The sequence below is a fragment of the Hordeum vulgare genome, chromosome 4H (genome assembly GCF_904849725.1).
Source record: "Hordeum vulgare subsp. vulgare chromosome 4H, MorexV3_pseudomolecules_assembly, whole genome shotgun sequence".
Taxonomy (NCBI): Eukaryota; Viridiplantae; Streptophyta; class Magnoliopsida; order Poales; family Poaceae; genus Hordeum; species Hordeum vulgare.
Genome location: NC_058521.1, coordinates 401,062,368 through 401,082,123, shown reverse-complemented (window position 1 = coordinate 401,082,123; position 19,756 = coordinate 401,062,368). Strand labels below are relative to the sequence as shown.

Sequence of the window (19,756 nt, the reverse complement as noted above, 5' to 3'; positions counted from 1 at the left end):
TGAGATTGTGCAACTCCCGGATACCGTAGGAGTGCTTTGGGTGTATCAAACGTCACAACATAACTGGGTGACTATAAAGGTGCACTACGGGTACCTCCGAAAGTGTCTGTTGGGTTGGTACGAATCGAGATCGGGATTTGTCACTCCGTGTGACGGAGAGGTACCTCTGGGCCCACTCGGTAGAACATCATCATGAGCTCAATGTGACTAAGGAGTTACTCACACGATGACGTGCTACGGAATGAGTAAAGAGACTTACCGGTAACGAGATTGAACAAGGTATAGGTGTACCGACGATCGAATCTCGGGCAAGTTCTATACCGACAGATAAAGGGAATTGTATACGGGATTAATTGAATCCTTGACATCGTGGTTCATCCGATGAGATCATCGTGGAGCAAGTGGGAGCCACCATGGGTATCCAGACCCCGCTGATGGTTATTGGCCAGAGAGGTGTCTCGGTCATGTCTACGTGTCTCCCGAACCCGTAGGGTCTACACACTTAAGGTTCGATGACGCTAGGGTTATAGGGAATTGTTCTACGAGGTTATCGAAAGTTGTTCGGAGTCCTGGATGAGATCCCGGACGTCACGAGGAGCTTCGGAATGATCCGGAGGTAAAGATTGATATATAGGACGGATGTTTTCGGACACCGAAAGTGTTTCGGGCGTCACCGGTAACGTACCGGGACCACCGGGACCACCGAAGGTGGCCCCGGGGGTCCACTGAAGGGGGCAACGACCCCGGAAGGCTAGATGGGCCAAGTGCGGGAGGGAACCAGCCCCTAGGTGGGCTGGTGCGCCCCCACACTCAGCCCAAGGCGCAGGAGGTGGAGAGGGGGGGAAACCCTAGGCGCTGGTGGGCCTAAGGCCCACCTAGGGGTGCGCCACCCCCTCCCCTTGCCCTGGCCGTCGCACCTCCCATCTGGGGGGGCTGCCGCACCACCTAGGGTGGGAACCCTAGGGGTGGCACCCCCATCCCCTCCTCCTATATAAAGTGGGCACTTTTGGGCTTTTGGAGACACAGTTTTCCCTCTCCCTCGGCGCAACCCTGCTCTTCTTTCTCCTCCTCTTTGCCGGTGCTTGGCGAAGCCCTGCCGGGAGACCTCGTCTCTCCATCGACACCACGTCGTCGTGCTGCTGGAGATCTTCCCCAACCTATCCCTCCTCCTTGCTGGATCAAGGTGCGGGAGACGTCACCGGGCTGCACGTGTGTTGAACGCGGAGGTGCCGTAGTTCGGCACTAGATCGGAATCACACCGCGATCTGAATCGCCGCGAGTACGACTCCATCAACCGTGTTCTAGCAACGCTTCCGCTTAGCGATCTTCAAAGGTATGAAGATGCACTCACCCCCTCTCTCGTTGTTGGTCTCTCCATAGGAAGATCTGAATATGCGTAGGATTTTTTTTGAATTTATGCTACGTTACCCAACAGTGGTATCAGAGCCAGGTTTTCTATTTGTAGATTCTATGCACGAGTAGAACACAAAAGGGTGTGGGCGATGATTTGTCAATTGCTTGCCGCTACTAGTCTTATTCTTTTCCGGTGGTATTGTGGGATGAAGCGGCCCGGACCGACATTACACGTACGCTTACGTGAGACTGGTTCCACCGACAGACATGCACACCGTGCATAAAGGTGGCTAGCGGGTGTCTGTCTCTCCTACTCTAGTTGGATTGGATTTGATGAGAAGGGTCCTTATGAAGGGTAAATAGCTTTGGCATATCATCGTTGTGGCTGTCATGTAGGTAAGAAAGCGTTCTTGCTAGAAACCCAAATCAGCCACGTAAAACTTGCAACAACAATTAGAGGACGTCTAACTTGTTTTTGCAGGGTTTGGCATGTGATGTGATATGGCCAAAGTTGTGATGTTGCATGTATGATGTATGAGATGATCATGTTACTGTAATAGGTTTCACGACTTGCATGTCGATGAGTATGACAACCAGCAGGAGCCATATGAGTTGTCTTAATTTTTTGTATGAGATGCAACACCATGTGCTTATTACGTTTACTTCATTGCTAACGGTTAGCCATAGTAGTAGTGATAGTAGTAGTTGGCTTGACGACTTCACGGAGACACGATGATGGAGATCATGGTGTCACGCTGGTGACAATGATGATCATGTGATGCCTGAAGATGGAGATCGAAAGAGCAAAGATGATAATGGCCATATCATGTCACTATATGATTGCATTGTGATGTTTATCATGTTTTTCATCTTATTGCTTAGAACGACGGTAGCATAATAATATGATCCCTCTTAAAATTTCGAGAACGTATTCCCCTAAGTGTGCACCATTGCGAAGGATCGTTGTCTCGAAGCACCATGTGATGATCGCGTGTGATAGATTCTAACGTTCACATACAACGGGTGTAAGCCAGATTTACACACGCAAAACACCTAGGTTGACTCGATGAGCTTAGCATGTACAGACGTGGCCTCGAATACAAGAGACCGAAAGGTCGAACATGAGTCGTATGGTTGAATACGATCAGCATGAAGTTGCTCATTCCTAGAGAAAAACAAGCTGAAAGATTATGGTAGCAACTATGCGGACTCGGTTCGCAACTTGAAGCTCATCCTTGAAGAAGCTAAAAAAGGCTTATGTCCTTGATGCGCCCCTAGGTGACCCTCCCGCTCCCGCAGCAGCCCAGGACATTCTAAACGTCTCGCAAACACGGAGTGAGGACTACTCTCTGGTTAGGTGTGGCATGCTATACAGTTTAGAAACGGGACTCCAAAGGCGTTTTGAGCAACACGGTGCATATGATATGTTCCAAGAGCTGAAGCTAGTTTTTCAAGCTCATGCTCGTGTCGAGAGATATGAAGTCTCCGACAAGTTCTTTAGCTGTAAGATGGAGGAGAATAGTTCTGTCAGTGAGCACATACTCAAAATGTCTGGGTTACACGGTCGTCTGACTTCACTTGGAGTCGAACTTCCGGATGATGCTATAATTGACAGAATCCTCCAGTCTCTCCCACCAAGCTACAAAGCTTGTGCTGAACTACAACATGCAAGGGATGGAAAAAACCATTCCTGAGTTGTACTCGATGCTCAAGTCTGCAGAAGTAGAAATCAGGAAAGAGCATCAAGTGTTGATGGTCAACAAGAGCACTAGTTTCAAGAAGGGCAAGGGTCAGAAGAACTTCAAGAAAGACGACAAAGTTGTTGCCGCGCCCGGTAAGCCAGAAGCCAGGAAGAAGAAAAAGAATGGACCCAAGCCTGACACTGAGTGCTTCTATTGCAAGGGAAAAGGTCACTGGAAGCGGAACTGCCCCAAATACTTAGCGGACAAGAAGGCCGGCAACGTTAAAGGTATATGTGATATACATGTTATTGATGTGTACCTTACCAGCACTCGTAGTAGCTCCTGGGTATTTGATGCCGGTGTTGTTGCTCACATTTGCAACTCAAAGCAGGAACTGCGGAATAAGCGGAGACTGGCCAAGGACGAGGTGACGATGCGCGTCAAGAATGGCTCCAAGGTCGATGTGATCGCCGTCAGCACGCTACCTCTACATCTACCGTCGGGATTAGTTTTAAACCTTAATAATTGTTATTTAGTACCAGCTTTGAGCATGAATATTGTATCAGGGTCTTGCTTAATGTGAGACGGCTACTCATTTAAGTCAGAGAATAATGGTTGTTCTATTTATATGAGTGATATGTTTTATGGTCATGCTCCGCTGGTGAATGGTTTATTCTTGATGAATCTCGATCGTGATGTTACACATATTCATAGTGTGAATACCAAAAGATGTAAAGTTGATATTGATAGTCCCACATACTTGTGGCACTGCCGCCTTGGTCATATCGGTGTTAAGCGCATGAAGAAGCTCCATATTGATGGACTATTAGAGTCTCTTGACTTTGAATCATTTGACACATGCAAACCGTGCCTCATGGGCAAGATGAATAAGACTCCATTCTCAGGAATAATGGAGAGAGCAACCGACTTACTGGAAATAATACATACCGATGTGTGTGGTCCAATGAACGTTGAAGCTCGCAGTGGCTATCGTTATGTTCTCACTCTCACCGATGATTTGAGTATGTATGGGTATACCTACTTGATGAAGCACAAATCTGAGACGTTTGAAAGGTTCAAGGTATTTCAGAGTGAGGTCGAGAATCAACGTGACAGAAAAATTAAGTGTCTACGATCTTATCATGGAGGAGAATATTTGAGTCACGAGTTTGGCACACACCTAAGGAAATGTGGAATCGTTTCACAACTGACGCCGCGTGGCACACCACAACGCAACGGAGTGTCTGAACGTCGTAATCGCACTTTATTAGATATGGTACGATCTATGATGTCTCTTAACGACTTACCGCTATCATTTTGGGGATACGCATTAGAAACTGCAGCATTCACTTTAAATATGGCACCATCTAAATCCGTTGAGACGACACCGTATGAACTATGGTTTGGAAAGAAACCTAAGTTGTCGTTTCTTAAAGTTTGGGGCTGAGATGCTTATGTGAAGAAACTTCAACCAGAAAAGCTCGAACCCAAAGCAGAGAAATGCGTATTCATAGGATACCCTAAGGAAACTATTGGGTATACCTTCTATCTTAAATCCGAAGGTAAGACCTTTGTTTCCAAGAACGGATCCTTTCTAGAGAAAGAGTTTCTCTCGAAAGAAGTAAGTGGGAGGAAGGTAGAACTTGATAAGGTAATTACACCCCCCTCTCGAACAGGATAGTAGCGCAACACGGGAAGTTGTTCCTGTGGCACCTACACCAACTGAAGAGGAAGTTAATGATAATGATCATGAAGCTTCGGATCAAGTTACTACTGAACCGCGAAGTTCCACAAGGGCACGCTCCGCACTAGAGTGGTACGGCAACCCTGTGATGGAAATCATGTTGTTAGACAACGGTGAACCTTCGAACTATGAAGAAGCGATGGCGGGCCCAGATTCTAACAAATGGCTTGAAGCTATGAAATCCGAGATAGGATCCATGTATGAGAACAAAGTATGGACTTTGGTGGACTTGCCCGATGATCGGTGAGCCATAGAAAATAAATGGATCTTCAAGAAGAAGACTGATGCAAACGGTAATGTAATCGTTTATAAAGCTGGACTTGTCGCAAAGGGTTTTTGACAAATTCAAGGAATTGACTACGAAGAGACTTTCTCTCCCGCAACGAACCTGAAATCAGTCCGAATCATGTTAGCAATTGCCGCCTTTTATGATTATGAAATTTGGCAAATGGACGTCAAAACAGCGTTCCTTAACGGGAACCTTAAGGAAGAGTTGTATATGATGCAACCAGAAGGTTTTGTCGACCCTAAGGGTGCTAAGAAAGTGTGCAAGCTCCACCACTCCATCTATGGGCTGGTGCAAGCATCTCAGAGTTGGAACATTTGCTTTAATGAGGTGATTATAGCGTTTGGGTTCATATAGGTTTACGGAGAAGCCTATTTGTACAAGAAAGTGAGTGGGAGCTCTGTAGCTTTCTCATACTATATGTGGATGACATATTATTGATGGGGAATGATATAGAGATGTTCGAGAGCATAAAGGCCTATTTGAACAAGAGTTTTTCAATGAAGGACCTTGGAGAAGCTGCATACGTATTAGGCATCAAGATCTATAGAGATAGATCGAGACGCCTCATAGGTCTTTCGCAAAGTACATACCTTGACAAGATATTTAAGAAGTTCAATATGAAAAACTCAAAGAAAGGGTTCTTGCTAGTTTTGCAAGGTATGAGATTGAGTAAGACTCAGACGCCGACCACGGCAGCAGATAGATAGAAGATGAGTTATGTCCCCTACGCTTCAGTCGTAGGCTCTCTTATGTATGCCATGCTGTGTACGAGACCTGATATAAACCTTGCCATAAGTTTGGTAGGGAGGTACTAAAGTGATCCCGTTATGGAACACTGGACAGCGGTCAAGAATATCCTGAAGTACCTGAAAAGGACTAAGGAAATGTTTCTCGTTTATGGAGGTGACGAAGAGCTCGTCGTAAAGGGTTACATCGACGCTAGCTTCGACACAGATCCGGATGACTCTAAGTCACAGACCGGATACGTATATGTTTTGAATGGTGGGGCAGTGAGCTGGTGCAGCAGCAAGCAAGAAGTCGTGGCAGCATCTACATGTGAAGCGGAGTACATAGATGCTTCAGAAGCAGCTCATGAAGGAATTTGGATGAAGGAGCTCATCACCGACCTTGGAGTGGTTCCAAGCGCGTCGGGTCCAATGACACTCTTTTGTGATAACACTGGGGCCATTGCCATAGCCAAGGAGCCCATGTTTCACCGGAAGACGAAGCACATCAAACGCCGCTACAACTCCATCGAGGACCATGTCCAGAGTGGAGTGATAGAGATTTGTAAAGTAGATACAGATCTGAATGTTGCAGACCTGTTGACTAGTCAACCTCTTCCACGAGCAAAATATGATCAACACCATAATGCTATGGGTGTTCGATACATCACAATGTAACTAGATTATTGACTCTAGTGCAAGTGGGAGACTGTTGGAAATATGCCCTAGAGGCAATAATAAAATGGTTATTATCATATTTCCTTGTTCATGATAATCGTCTATTGTTCATGCTATAATTGTATTAACAGTAATACATGTGTGAATAAATAGATCACAGTGTGTCCCTAGCAAGCCTCTAGTTGGCTAGCTCGTTAGTCAATAGATGATCGTGGTTTCCTAATCATGGGCATTAGATGTCATTGATAACGGGATCACATCATTAGGAGAATGATGGGATGGACAAGACCCAATCCTAAGCATAGCACTAGATCGTATTGTTCGTATGCTGAAGCTTTTCTAATGTCAAGTGTCTTTTCCTTCGACCGTGATATTGTGCAACTCCCGGATACCGTAGGAGTGCTTTGGGTGTATCAAACGTCACAACGTAACTGGGTGACTATAAAGGTGCACTACGGGTACCTCTGAAAGTGTCTGTTGGGTTGGTACGAATCGAGATCGGGATTTGTCACTCCGTGTGACGGAGAGGTCTCTCTGGGCCCACTCGGTAGAACATCATCATGAGCTCAATGTGACTAAGGAGTTAGTCACACGATGATGTGCTACGGAACGAGTAAAGAGACTTACCGGTAACAAGATTGAACAAGGTATAGGTATACCGACGATCGAATCTCGGGCAAGTTCTATACTGACAGACAAAGGGAATTGTATACGGGATTAATTGAATCCTTGACATCGTGGTTCATCCGATGAGATCATCGTGGAGCAAGTGGGAGCCACCATGGGTATCCAGACCCCGCTGATGGTTATTGGTCAGAGAGGTGTCTCGGTCATGTCTACGTGTCTCCCGAACCCGTAGGGTCTACACACTTAAGGTTCGATGACGCTAGGGTTATAGGGTATTCTTATACGAGGTTATCGAAAGTTGTTCGGAGTCCTGGATGAGATCCCGGACGTCACGAGGAGCTTCGGAATGGTCCGGAGGTAAAGATTGATATATAGGACGGATGGTTTCGGACACCGGTAACGTACCGGGACCACCGGGACCACCGGAGGTGGCCCTGGGGGTCCACCGGAAGGGGGCAATGACCGTGGGAGGCTAGATGGGCCAAGTGCGGGAGGGAACCAGCCCCTAGGTGGGCTAGTGCACCGCCACACTCAGCCCAAGGCGCAGGAGGTGGAGAGGGGGGGAAACCCTAGGCGCTGGTGGGCCTAAGGCCCACCTAGGGGTGCGCCACCCCCTACCCTTGCCGTGGCTGCCGCACCTCCCATCAGGGGGGCTGCCGCAGCACCTAGGTTGGTAACCCTAGGGGTGGCACCCCCCTCCCCTCCTCCTATATATAGTGGGCACTTTTGGGCTTTTGGAGACACAGTTTTCCCTCTCCCTCGGCGCAACCCTGCTCTTCTTTCTCCTCCTCTCTGCCGGTGCTTGGCGAAGCCCTGCCGGGAGACCTCGTCTCTCCATCAACACCATGCCGTCGTGCTGCTGGAGATCTTCCCCGACCTCTCCCTCCTCCTTGCTGGATCAAGGTGCGGGAGACGTCACCGGGATGCACGTGTGTTGAACACGGAGGTGCCGTAGTTCGGCGCTAGATCGGAATCACACCACGATATGAATCGCCGCGAGTACGACTCCATCAACCGTGTTCTAGCAACGCTTCCGCTTAGCGATCTTCAAAGGTATGAAGATGCACTCACCCCCTCTCTCATTGCTGGTCTCTCCATAGGAAGATCTGAATATGCGTAGGATATTTTTTGAATTTATGCTACGTTACCCAACACAAGTCCGAGTCCTCTATTCTGCGCAACTCCAAATGCCCTGAAAATCAACGTGGAATTTTTTGGGATTATATAATAAATACTGGGCGAAAGAAGTGCCAGAGGGGAGCTACCAGGGGCCCACAAGCCTGGTAGCCTCCGCCCCTTGGTGGCGGCTACAGGGCTTGTGGGCACCCTGGCGGCCCACTGGCCCCCCTCTTTTGCTATGTGAAGGGTTTCATCCAGGAAAAAAATCAGGGTGGAGCTTTTTTGTGGATTCTCCGCCGCAACAAGGCGGAACTTGAGCAGAACCAAATCTAGAGCTCCGGCAGGACAATCCTGCCAGGGAAACTTCTCTCCCGGAGGGGGAAATCGTCGCCATCGTTATCACCAACAGTCCTCTCGTCGGAGGGGAGTCATCTCCATCAACATCTTCATCAACACCATCTCCTCTCCAAACCCTAGTTCATCTCTTGTAACCAATCTCCGTCTCGCGACTCCGATTGGTACTTGTAAGGTTGCTAGTAGTGTTGATTACTCTTTGTAGTTGATGCTAGTTGGATTAATTGGTGGAAGAGTTTATGTTCAGATCCTTGATGCTACTCATTACACCTCTGATCATGATTATGATTATGCTTTGTGAGTAGTTACTTTTGTTCCTGAGGACATGGGATAAGTTATGCTGATAATAGTCATGTGAATTTGATATTCGTTCGGTATTTTGATATGTTGTATGTTGTCTTTTCCTCTAGTGGTGTTATGTGAACGTCGACTACATAACACTTCACCATATTTGGTCCTAGAGGAAGGCATTGGGGAGTAGTAAGTAGATGATGGGTTGCTAGAGTGACAGAAGCTTAAACCCCATGCGTTGCTTCATAAGGGGTTGATTTGGATCCACTAGTTTAATGCTATGGTCAGATGTTGTCTTAATTCTTCTTTCATAGTTGTGGATGCTTGCGAGAGGGGTTAATCATAAGTTGGATGCTTGTCCAAGTAAGGGTAGTACCCAAGCGCTGGTCCACCCACATATCAAACTATCAAAGTAACGAACGCGAATCATATGAACATGATGAAACTAGCATGACCGAAATTCCCGTGTGTCCTCGGGAGCGTTTTTCCTCCTATAAGACTTTGTTCAGGCTTGTCCCTTGCTACAAAAGGGATTAGGCCACTTTGCTGCACCGTTGCTACTACTTGTTACTTGTTACTTTTCGCTTGCTACGTTTCACCTCACTACACCATCACTCGTTACCGCTACTTTCAGTGCTTGCAGTTATTACCTTGCTGAAAACTGTTTATCAGAGCCTTCTGCTCCTCGTTGGGTTCGACACTCTTACTTATCGAAAGGACTACGATTGATCCCCTATACTTGTGGGTCATCAAGGCCCAAGTCACTTCTTTGAAGAAAGACTTGGAAAAGAGTCATGAAGGAATGTCCACACTCAACAATGTCTTGTGTGGGCAAAAATCCCCAAATGACAAAGATGGACTGGGATTCAACTCCAACAAGAAGAAGAAGTCCAAAATCTTCAAGAAGAAGGGCCAAGAACAAGTCAAGAATTCAGCCAAGATTGTTTGCTTCAAGTGCAAAATTGGAGGGCACCATGTTAGATCTTGCCCATTAAATAAGAAGCTCCAAAGTCACAAGCAACAAGGGAAGCGGTCACAAGTTCAAACACATACTCAACTACAAGTTGAAGAAAGGTTTCTTCCCAAGAAGACCCAAGCAAACACTCCTCAAGTTGAGAAATCAATTGGGAAGAAAGTAAAGGGTAGATGTTGCTACTTATGTCGTGAGAAGGGTCACTTCGCTTCTTCTTGCATGAGAGGTAATTTATCCAACCCAATCATTATTGATGATATATATTCTCCTGGGAAGGATAAGGTTGGCAATGTGTTTGTCAAGTTGGTTGGTACTCAAAGTGGTGTCAAGAAAAGAACCTTTTGGGTAGCCAAGCCTATTGTGACTAACCTCTTAGGACCCAACATGGTTGGGGACCAACAAGCTCAAACTTGATCAATAGGTGATATTGGAGGACATTGGAGACTTGGATACATAATGAAGAATTAAGGGGTCTTCATCATTCATATTATCTCAAGCCAAGTCATTTATATTATCGAGTTTCTATCTTATATCCAATGTGCCTCCTTACGGTAACTTGTACTTAAACTGTTTACATTGTTAGTTACTTGCCCCTTTGCATGTTGTGGTTTTGTACCGTGCATGTGTTTGTATATGTTGTGCTTTCAACTTGCTTATCTTGAGTAATCAAGTATGTGTATATTGGTTTGCGCATCATGTATATGTGAGTCTTGTGTTGAGCTTTTTTGCATCCTCTTTGTATCTATTATGGCTCTTTTAAGGGATTAATGGATTATCCCATTGTGGGGTAGTGATGTGCTCTATGCACCTCACAATCCTATAAATGTGTATACATGAGTAATACCACTTAGTATTGATATTACAAGTTTATCTAGTCTCTATGTGGCATGTCCTACTCATGAGAAATTCAAATTCTAAATGGTCCATTAATTATCTCTTGTTGGTTTTCATTTTCCACTTGCTAATAAATGTTGGGTTATCACATTATGGGGGAGTAATATGCTATGTGCATATTACAAGCCTAGAAAATGTGTATATTTGAGGTATTGCCACTTAGTGTTGATATTGTAAATTATCTTGTTGTTTGGTGGCATGTTAGCTCTACAAATGTCATTTGCTTGCGTTTTAGGAGTAAAGATGATGTTGGATATTTTTGCAATCTACCAATGGGAATTGTTTCCAAATACTTCTTGTCCTTTGACAATTGGTATTCCCTTCACGTGGTAGAAATTGCTAATCATGTTTACATTGTATTTTATGTATCGTTTGTCTTCCTTGCCTCTTGTGGATTGGTTTGAACATGTCTTGTGTTTCTATAGATATAGAGAAAGTGATGATACAATCTTGTGCATTTTGTATTCAGATGGAAATTCTATATAATGCACATCCCTTGGGGGAGCTATCCTAATTTTTTGGAACACGTTCTTTATACGTCTATTAGAAAATATTTTGATCCCCATCAAGTGTGTGTTGATGGGAGGCAAGTCTTGCTCTTTATGATGCTTTATGCCATCATGAAAATTTGTCGAGGGTTTGGTTTGTTTGGAACCTAGCTCTCTTTTGGAAACTAGATACCTCGTGTTTGTTTTTCTTCAATTGGTATCTTGTTTCCTTTTGTCTGGCATGTGTCAATGGATTTCATTCCTTGATGTATCTTTTAATTGGTATCCTTCAAGTGATAATTTTTTGTTTGGTATTTTGTTTTCACTTTATACCTTGTCTTTTGTTGTCTTATCAACTATGTGTTGATTTGATTTTTTGAATGCCTTGAGCATGCGTATTTACTATATATGCTTTCTTTCCTTGACCCGATATATAGGAGAAACTCCACCTTGTCATAAATTGGCTAAAGTGTGCGTGAAATTCAATTTCATATCAATATGCACATATTTATGTGGAGTTTGTCCTATGTATTGTTGGATTTCTAACTCTTTGGTCCTAATGAGTTTGGGCACCATTTGGTTTGTGTTGTTGTTTTAGAAACAATTGGAGATGCATTGGATGCTCGGCTCACCTACAAGGAAGGTGTTGACACCATGGACTTATTGGAGCCAAGCTAGGATGATCGATGAACCATTATCTACTACATCAATCCAATGCTATCTCGGTAACAAGTATCTACTTTATGCATACATTTCTTGCATTCAACCTTTTGTGGGTTGCATCATGGCATGAATTTCTTGGTTCGTTCTTGTGGTACTTGTTTCCTTCCTCAAAGCATCCGAACGACGATGTCTTATTGCTAGTTGGGATGTCTTTGATGTTCATAAGTTGGAAGTTCGTAGTGTACAATAAGAAAATATTAGGCCATATGCTATGCTTTCAAGCAAAGATCTTATTGGTAATATTTATGACTTCCTTTTGGATATCTTGTTTGTTCCTTCTTGTAACCATTTCGTGTGTACATCCTTTTTTATGGATATATATCATCATGATTGCCGTCTACGTAGAATATTTTACACATGAGAGGAGTTACATCTCTAGTTGATATCCTCTTTTCTTTCACATCCACCGTTGCATTTCATTTTTTAGTTTTTGGTGGCTTCGTGAAAGGATTTGTCTTGGGTGCGGATCTCTTATCCTTGCATCTTGATGCACTCTTTGGTGGTGAAGATTATTTTTCCTCATGCTTGTCTTGACGAGGGTTTTGACATTTTGGTTGGTATCCCTTCTCTTAACAAGGTTAATATTTCCTTTCTTCACCATGGTTTGTCACAAGTGTGGTTCTCAATTTGTTTATTAGTAAGCTTGTGAACCCATTTGCTAGTAGTGTGTGTGAGAGAAGTATATGTCATGCACTTTGTTTCTCATTACTTCAAGACTATGTTGATGAGTAATGCTCATCCTTATCTTAGTCTTCTCAAGTGCCTTGCCACACATCAATTTGGTTGAGCCTATTATTATATTACCTCTTTTACATGTTGCTCAACCATATGGTTTGTGCAAGTTATATGCTTAGTCTCATCTATTTCCTTGCACTTGTTGTGTGTTTTTATTAATTTTGAGGGAGGAACGATCCTATTTTGTGCACTTGTATCAAATACAAAAAAATCTTATTAGTGCACAAATCATGGGGAGTTTCTCTAGTTTTGATAAAACACTCCTTTGCCCTTATCATAATATCTTTTTTTCATGTGGTTCGTAGGACCATATGATTGCTTACTCCTATTGGTATCTTTTGATTGATTGCTTCTCTCTTTTGTATGTCTTTGTGACATATGATCCTTCTTGCAATCTTTGGGTCCTCAATATAGTTCGTTTTCCTCCAACGTTTATCATTGTATTTGTGCATTTCTTTGCACTATTGTTGAGAAGTACACACTCTTTGGAGGACCACCTACTATATTGGATTTCTAAACTTTTTGTCCATTTTGACAATCGATGCCAAATGGGGGAGAAGTTTAGAGAGTTTAGTTTGGTGATGCTTAGAGGGTTTTGCTTTTATTGCTTAAGCATTTACATCTTGTACGCATGCATTATTGCTTTGTATGTGTGCACTTGGTTATGCTTATTTTCTTATATAAACTCTCTTGTACTGATTGTCATCAATTACCAAAATGGGGGAGATTGTTAGAGCATACTTATCCATATGTGGTTTTGGTAATTCATGACAATCCCTATGGACTAATGGTTGCCTTAAGTTATATTCGAAGGATTTGTCCATAGACACTTCTTGAAGTCCAACTGTTGGTTTCAGGGAGTTTATATGATGACCAAGGTGGTATTCAAAGTATTATCCAAAGATTGGTCATAAATACACAAGGTTGATCAAGACTAAGCAGAGAGTAAATCAAGATGATCAACACACAAAGCGTACAAGATGTACTGAGAAGGATCAAGTGATCCATGCTATGGTAAGCATTGTCCATAACGCTTTTGTGTACTAACCCATGTCTTCCTGAGAGTTCTATGTGGGATTAGGTGTGTTTCCATGGTTTTGCATCAAGAGGAAGATCTCATTCAACCTATGTAGGATGACATCAAGTGGTGATCGTCATCAAGATTGTGGTGTGCAAGTTCAAGTGGAGCATCACGAAGATATCATGCTTGAAGCTTGCCGTCCATTGTGGTGGCAATGGATTTGTGAAGAATGTGCTGAAGAGTGGCTCACCCATAATGAGTATGGGGGATCAATAAGAAAGGTGGTCCATCTTGAGGAAGCCAAGATCATCATCATCTGGCTCAAGAGGACTAGGTGCAAGGTATAGGTTTGCCCTTGATAGTTTTTTCTATTGTAGGATAGTTTCCCGTACTGTCAAGGGGGGCTCTCCAGTGAGTAGCTTGATCGTATCGTTCGTTGAGAGCTCAAACCATTTGCATCCTTGCATCATATCTTGGTTCTTGTTTGGTGTTTCACCCTGTGAGTTTTAGAGCTTATGGTTATCTTCATGACAAGCTCGAGTTTATCGAAAACGGAGTCTATATGCATCTTCTATGATGTTTTTGATGTTGGAAGTTTTTGCTGGTTCTTCATTCATAGAGGTCTCACATCTCTATATCATTGGCGTTCTCATAACTGCATGTTCTTAAGATTTTATGTTGCTGTTGGATAGCTCTTGTCGTCGTGAATTCAACAAGCTTGAGTTTGCTCGATTCGGAGTTCGTATGCGAAAGTTATGGCAGTTTTAGTATCCAGCGGTAGTACCGCTCCTGGTGCCAGTGGTAGTGCCACGTCTCCTCGCCTTCACATGACTGGCACCTAAACTAAACGGTTTTCCTGTGTGTATTTCTAGTTCGGATCAGGCATCCCTTGTCTTTGTGCTCCGGTCACTACGCACACGTTGGCTTGTACTCGTTCTAATTTGTTTATCAATGAAAAGATAAGGAAGCTTTGTTTATTCGTGAATAAAAAGCGATGATGAACATTCATAAAAGGGAAATTAAAATTGTCCATAGTTATTACAACCCTAGTTTTCTTAAATTTCTAGAAAAGCAGACAATTATTTTCGTTAGAGCTAGCATTTATTCAAAATTGAATGGCCAATTATACATTCTGCACTATTTAGACGTCTTTTTGCACAAACTTATATATTGGGACAAAAGAAAGATCAGTACACCGTATGTCAGCAAAAAAGACTTATTATATATATTAAATGTTTGGGGCATCTAGATGCTTGGGCACCTAGGTCAGTTATGGCAAATTATATTCATTAGTGCATGGCATCCTATCAACAAAATAATACCTTTATATGTTTTATTTGCATGTACTAATATATTAAATGATCAATTATTGCTTTCTAATACACAAATAGTGTGAACATTCATACGTGGTTCGTGTATGTGTTCATGTATCTCACATTTTTCACGTAGACCGCGATACATGTTAGTGGGTATTATATCAAACAAAAATATATATGTGCCGGTGTTATACCCAATGAAAATATACACATAAATCTCATACCTTTTAATAAATATGTTTTGGTGTTATACCTAATGAAAATATACATATAAATATTCATAACTCGATGTGAATGTACACATAAATATACATACCTCAATTTGAATATACAAATGAATATGCACGTGTTGATGCTATAACCAATAAAAATATATACATAAATATAAATACTTTGATGTGAATTTTATTTTAGCATACACCAATAAATGACACACTCTTTAATAAATGGTACATGCATGTATCCGAGATACCATGTGTATATTTTCTTAGACCATGATATAAGTTAGTGATTATTATACCTAATAAAAATATGTATATGTTGGTGTTGTACATAATAAAAAGACGTAGGCATTAATGTTGTACCCAATAAAAATATGTATGCAATGACGTAAGTGCTAAAAATGTTACGTGATGTTTTCCTGTTACATTATCTTGCACCTATCATACATGGCAACAAGTATGATTAATAATTAATTACAAATTTCTATCATGAAAGGACAATTAATGACACGTATTAATTAGACATGCAAACAAATAGGAAAGTAATAATGCAGACATGCATGTAAAATCTAAACCAATCTTAACAGCAAAATCAAGTATAATCCAACGACAAGTATATATTATTCTTCACCTCTTTTATTTTAACATCAATGCATCGTAATTATTTTTCTTATTTCATACGTAAAAAGAGATCATAAGAAAATATATAATCACCTAAAGAATATTTTTATTACGTAAACTTACAAACATAAAAACATAGTGTAAAATATACATAAAGTGCATATTTTCTTGTCTTATGGTCTATATTTTTCTATGCCAACATTTACATAAATGGGTCAATATGAATGTAACTATTTGTATTTCAAATGTAATTTAATTTAAAAAACTCGTAAGATTACCTTGGGTAAAGAATAACCTATTCTGCACCCTAGATAACGAATAGAGTTTCTATATATATATATACACACACTTGTATATTGCTTACAGAAAAATGGGTTGGGTCCAAGAATACTGCACGCTTAATTTTACATACAAGTGTGGGGTAAAGTGCAAAAAAAAAACCCTCAAACAACTGGTTATTTTTTTCCATGTCAAATTCTAGATAAGAATGTCATGAGCGATGCAGCGACAACCACATAGCAGTTGCCACATGATATCAAGTCGCGCCATGGGCCCACACATCCAGTAATGCCAGTGCAGACACTTTTGTAATCTGCCATTGCACAGAGATTTACCAACCCGTTCAAATTTGACGACAGTGACCCGTAGCGCGTTCCCTTCCAATCGGATGCTACCTACAACAACAACAACGTTCACTAGGCCTGACCAGGCAAGGCAATAATTAGTGTCACCGAGCTGTGAGTCGTACCCTTTTCCCCGGCTAACCGGAGTGCTTGAAAGTGTTCACAAAAGAGGCAGGAAAAAACAGTTGGGTCAAGTCAGAGAAGGTGATCCTGATGGTGGAGGATGGATCTCGCCTTCCCTATTCATAAATTCCCCATCATTTCTTTCTAATAAACCCGTGAATATGCTCTGTAGAAGAGGGGCCAACTCGTCCACCGCCAACATAAATGGCTCACCTAGATCTGTATACTAACCGACACTTGCATGCCTGTATTTCTATACATATGTATGACGTGATGAGGATGCCAAACTAACATTTCTATATATACTCGTCAGAATAAGATCTCTTTTGCATATATTTTCCACTTTTCTTGCTTTTGATGCAGGCACTAAGAAAAGCTAGTAACAAAGGTCGCTGGTGCTTTTGGGAAAACACCAAAATTGTTGATATGCCCATTTCCACAAGCAATCGTGTGTTCAGGAAGATGGGGAAAGGGATAGATAATGTAGGAGAATGCTTAAGAAGGGCAGGCATCTTCTCGTGCTCCTGTTTTTGGATTTGGGCCCTAAGCCGTAGGGACTATCCAAACAAGGATAGGGATCGAAGCAGAGCACGCGAGCTTTCTGTTTCGGTGGGCGTCACCGTCGTTGCTAGCCAGCTAGCGTGATAGCTCGGTCCCCTAAACTACAATTGTGCATCCGGAGAACAGTTTAGAGCATGGTTAAGCCAACCTAATAGCCTGCTAGTATGCTAGTATAATAGTTAGAGCATCTACAACAGTGGTAGTAAAAAGCGTGCGGGAAAAAATTACATTTTAGCGCGCACAGCGGTTGCGCTCGCTAAAGCGAGCGCGGAAGATCCCGGCGCGCGGGAAAAGACGGCCCGACGCGCACTAGATTTGGTATGCGGCGTTCGACGCGCACTATAAATTCAGTGCCTCTTCCACGCGTCCTTCCAACGCTCCCACGCCCTCTGCCGCTCTCTCTCGCCTCACCGTCGTCGCCGTGGCACCACGTCGCTGCGTCGCCGCGGAACTTCGGGCTACCGCGGCGTCCGCGCACGCCCCTCCGACACCTTCTACACCGAGATCCTCTTAGGCGACATGCGCCTCGGCCTCAGCACGTTCAACACCGCCGACGAGGCCGCCCGCGCGTACGACGCAACGGCGTGGCACCTCAACCGGCCTCGTAGGGACATAAATTTCCCCGAGGTGATGACGCGGGAGTGGACGCAACGGCTCGAGTCTCCCCCGCGTACTGTCACAGAAGAGGATCGTCGTCAGAACCGAAGGCGGGAGCGTTGCCTCGGCATCGCTGAGATGGACGAACATGCCATGGCAGAGTGGCGTCAATAGTTCCCGCAGGACGTCCTCCACGAACGCGCATTCTTCGCGCAAAGGAGGGCGGAGAGGAGGGCGGAGCGAGCCGCCTATCGTGAGGACAGGCGTACGTGGAAGCGAGCCGCACTCTTCAACATGGATCTCAATGGAGCGTCGACTTGATCCTTCGACGATGAACGGTGGGCTGCCTCCTTCATCACGACGAAGGAGTTGGACACCAGCGCGTCGGAGGAAGACGACGAGGAGTAGTTTATCGTTTTTTATTATGTACTATGATGAACTATCGGCAAGGAGTAGTTTCTATCTATGAACTAACTATACTGCCTATGCCCATCATCTTGTTTTGACGTAGAATGTGCATCGCGCGCTCTAAATTTTAGCGCTTCTGCTAGAGCGGCGCGCGCGCACATTTTTTTCAATGGCTGCTAGAGTCAGTGCTCTCTCGCGCACAAAAAATGTTACTCCCACGCTGTAAAGTGTTTTTTTGCACGCCATATGTTGCGTGTTTGTTGAAGATGCTCTTAGTCATAGTAATATACTATTATATCATTACTAATGTGGCCGTTTTTGTGTCTCACAAAATATGTTGGAGCTCTTGGTCAGCCGGCTACAAATTTGCAATATGTTTCTCTTTTCTCTCCTCTTCTTCCTCTTTTAATTAAGCATAAATATTATATTTTTTTTGTAAGCTGCTTAGGTCATCTTATTGTACTTGTTCTTAAAATCAAGGTCGGCAATATGGATTCAGTTCTAGTTATGTGCCCCTTCGCTTCAATAATTCTACTCGAGTGGTGTTTGTTGGAAAGTAAAACCTTCCCATAGAGTGGCACGTACTTCTTTGATCCAACGCCCAGTCTATGGCAAATTAGTTGTTTGCGCGTGCGGTACTACCTAATTAAAGCCATTATTTTGAGAAGTATAATTGCGGCAAATTCATATTATCTAAACTTATGGATGATTTACGAGAATTGTTGGAGAAATTTTTTGGGTCCAAATTTATGTAAACAACCGTTTGTTTATGGATACGGAAGCTGGAGATACTCTTAGTTATAGTTTCTATATGGGTTTCCAATTCAAGTTTGTGTCGTACTTCCTTCGATCCATATGAATTATCCTTGCTTTAGTACAACTTAAAATTGTAGTGAAGCAACAACAATTAATATGAATTGGATGGTGTATCTTTTTCCCCTCTTGTTAGGGTTTCTTCCTCCCACCGCATGTGTCAGTGTCGAGACTATTCTCATCGATGATCTGCCTCACCCGACGCTCATTTTAGTTGGCATGTTTGCACATATGAATCTTCCGATCTACTCTTTTTTTTCTTTCGCGAGGTTGTTGCTCTCGTGCGCAGGTTCTTAGGGGTCTTATCATGACAAATATTCGAACAAGGTTTGCCTAGCTCCCTAGAGAGGGACGATGACGGCGACGCCCCTTCAGCTCGAGTGTACTGCTTACCGTCTTAAGTGGGTCCAAGGTCCTGCATGTAAATTTATTACTTATAGGTTCTTTGTACTCTATTGCATATATTCATATATCAAAGGACTTTCCGCAAAGCACTGGTAATTCAAGTTTGAAATCTTCTGCCTTTCAAAGAAAAAACATGGTTTGCTAAACTCGTATACAACGAGTTTCTATTTTTGTTTCTCGAGATGTAAATGAAATACTTGAAACATTACTCTACGAAACATTACTTGTATTTTTGTGTGGCATCATAGATGTGTGCACTCGATTATCTTCATAATTCCGCTTCCGCACCATGTATCGTCTGTTTGTAAGAAACTAAGTTACATTTTTTCTCGTTGGAGAGACCCTGTGTCGGTGTCAAAACCGTAGATCTCG

The 19,756-nt window shown here is 43.1% G+C and overlaps 1 pseudogene; it reads left to right on the top strand.

The window, feature by feature from the left end:
- Nucleotides 1-17,062: 17,062 nt before the first annotated feature.
- On the top strand, nucleotides 17,063-18,202 carry LOC123450563 (annotated as a pseudogene).
- The last annotated feature ends 1,554 nt before the right edge of the window (nucleotides 18,203-19,756 follow it).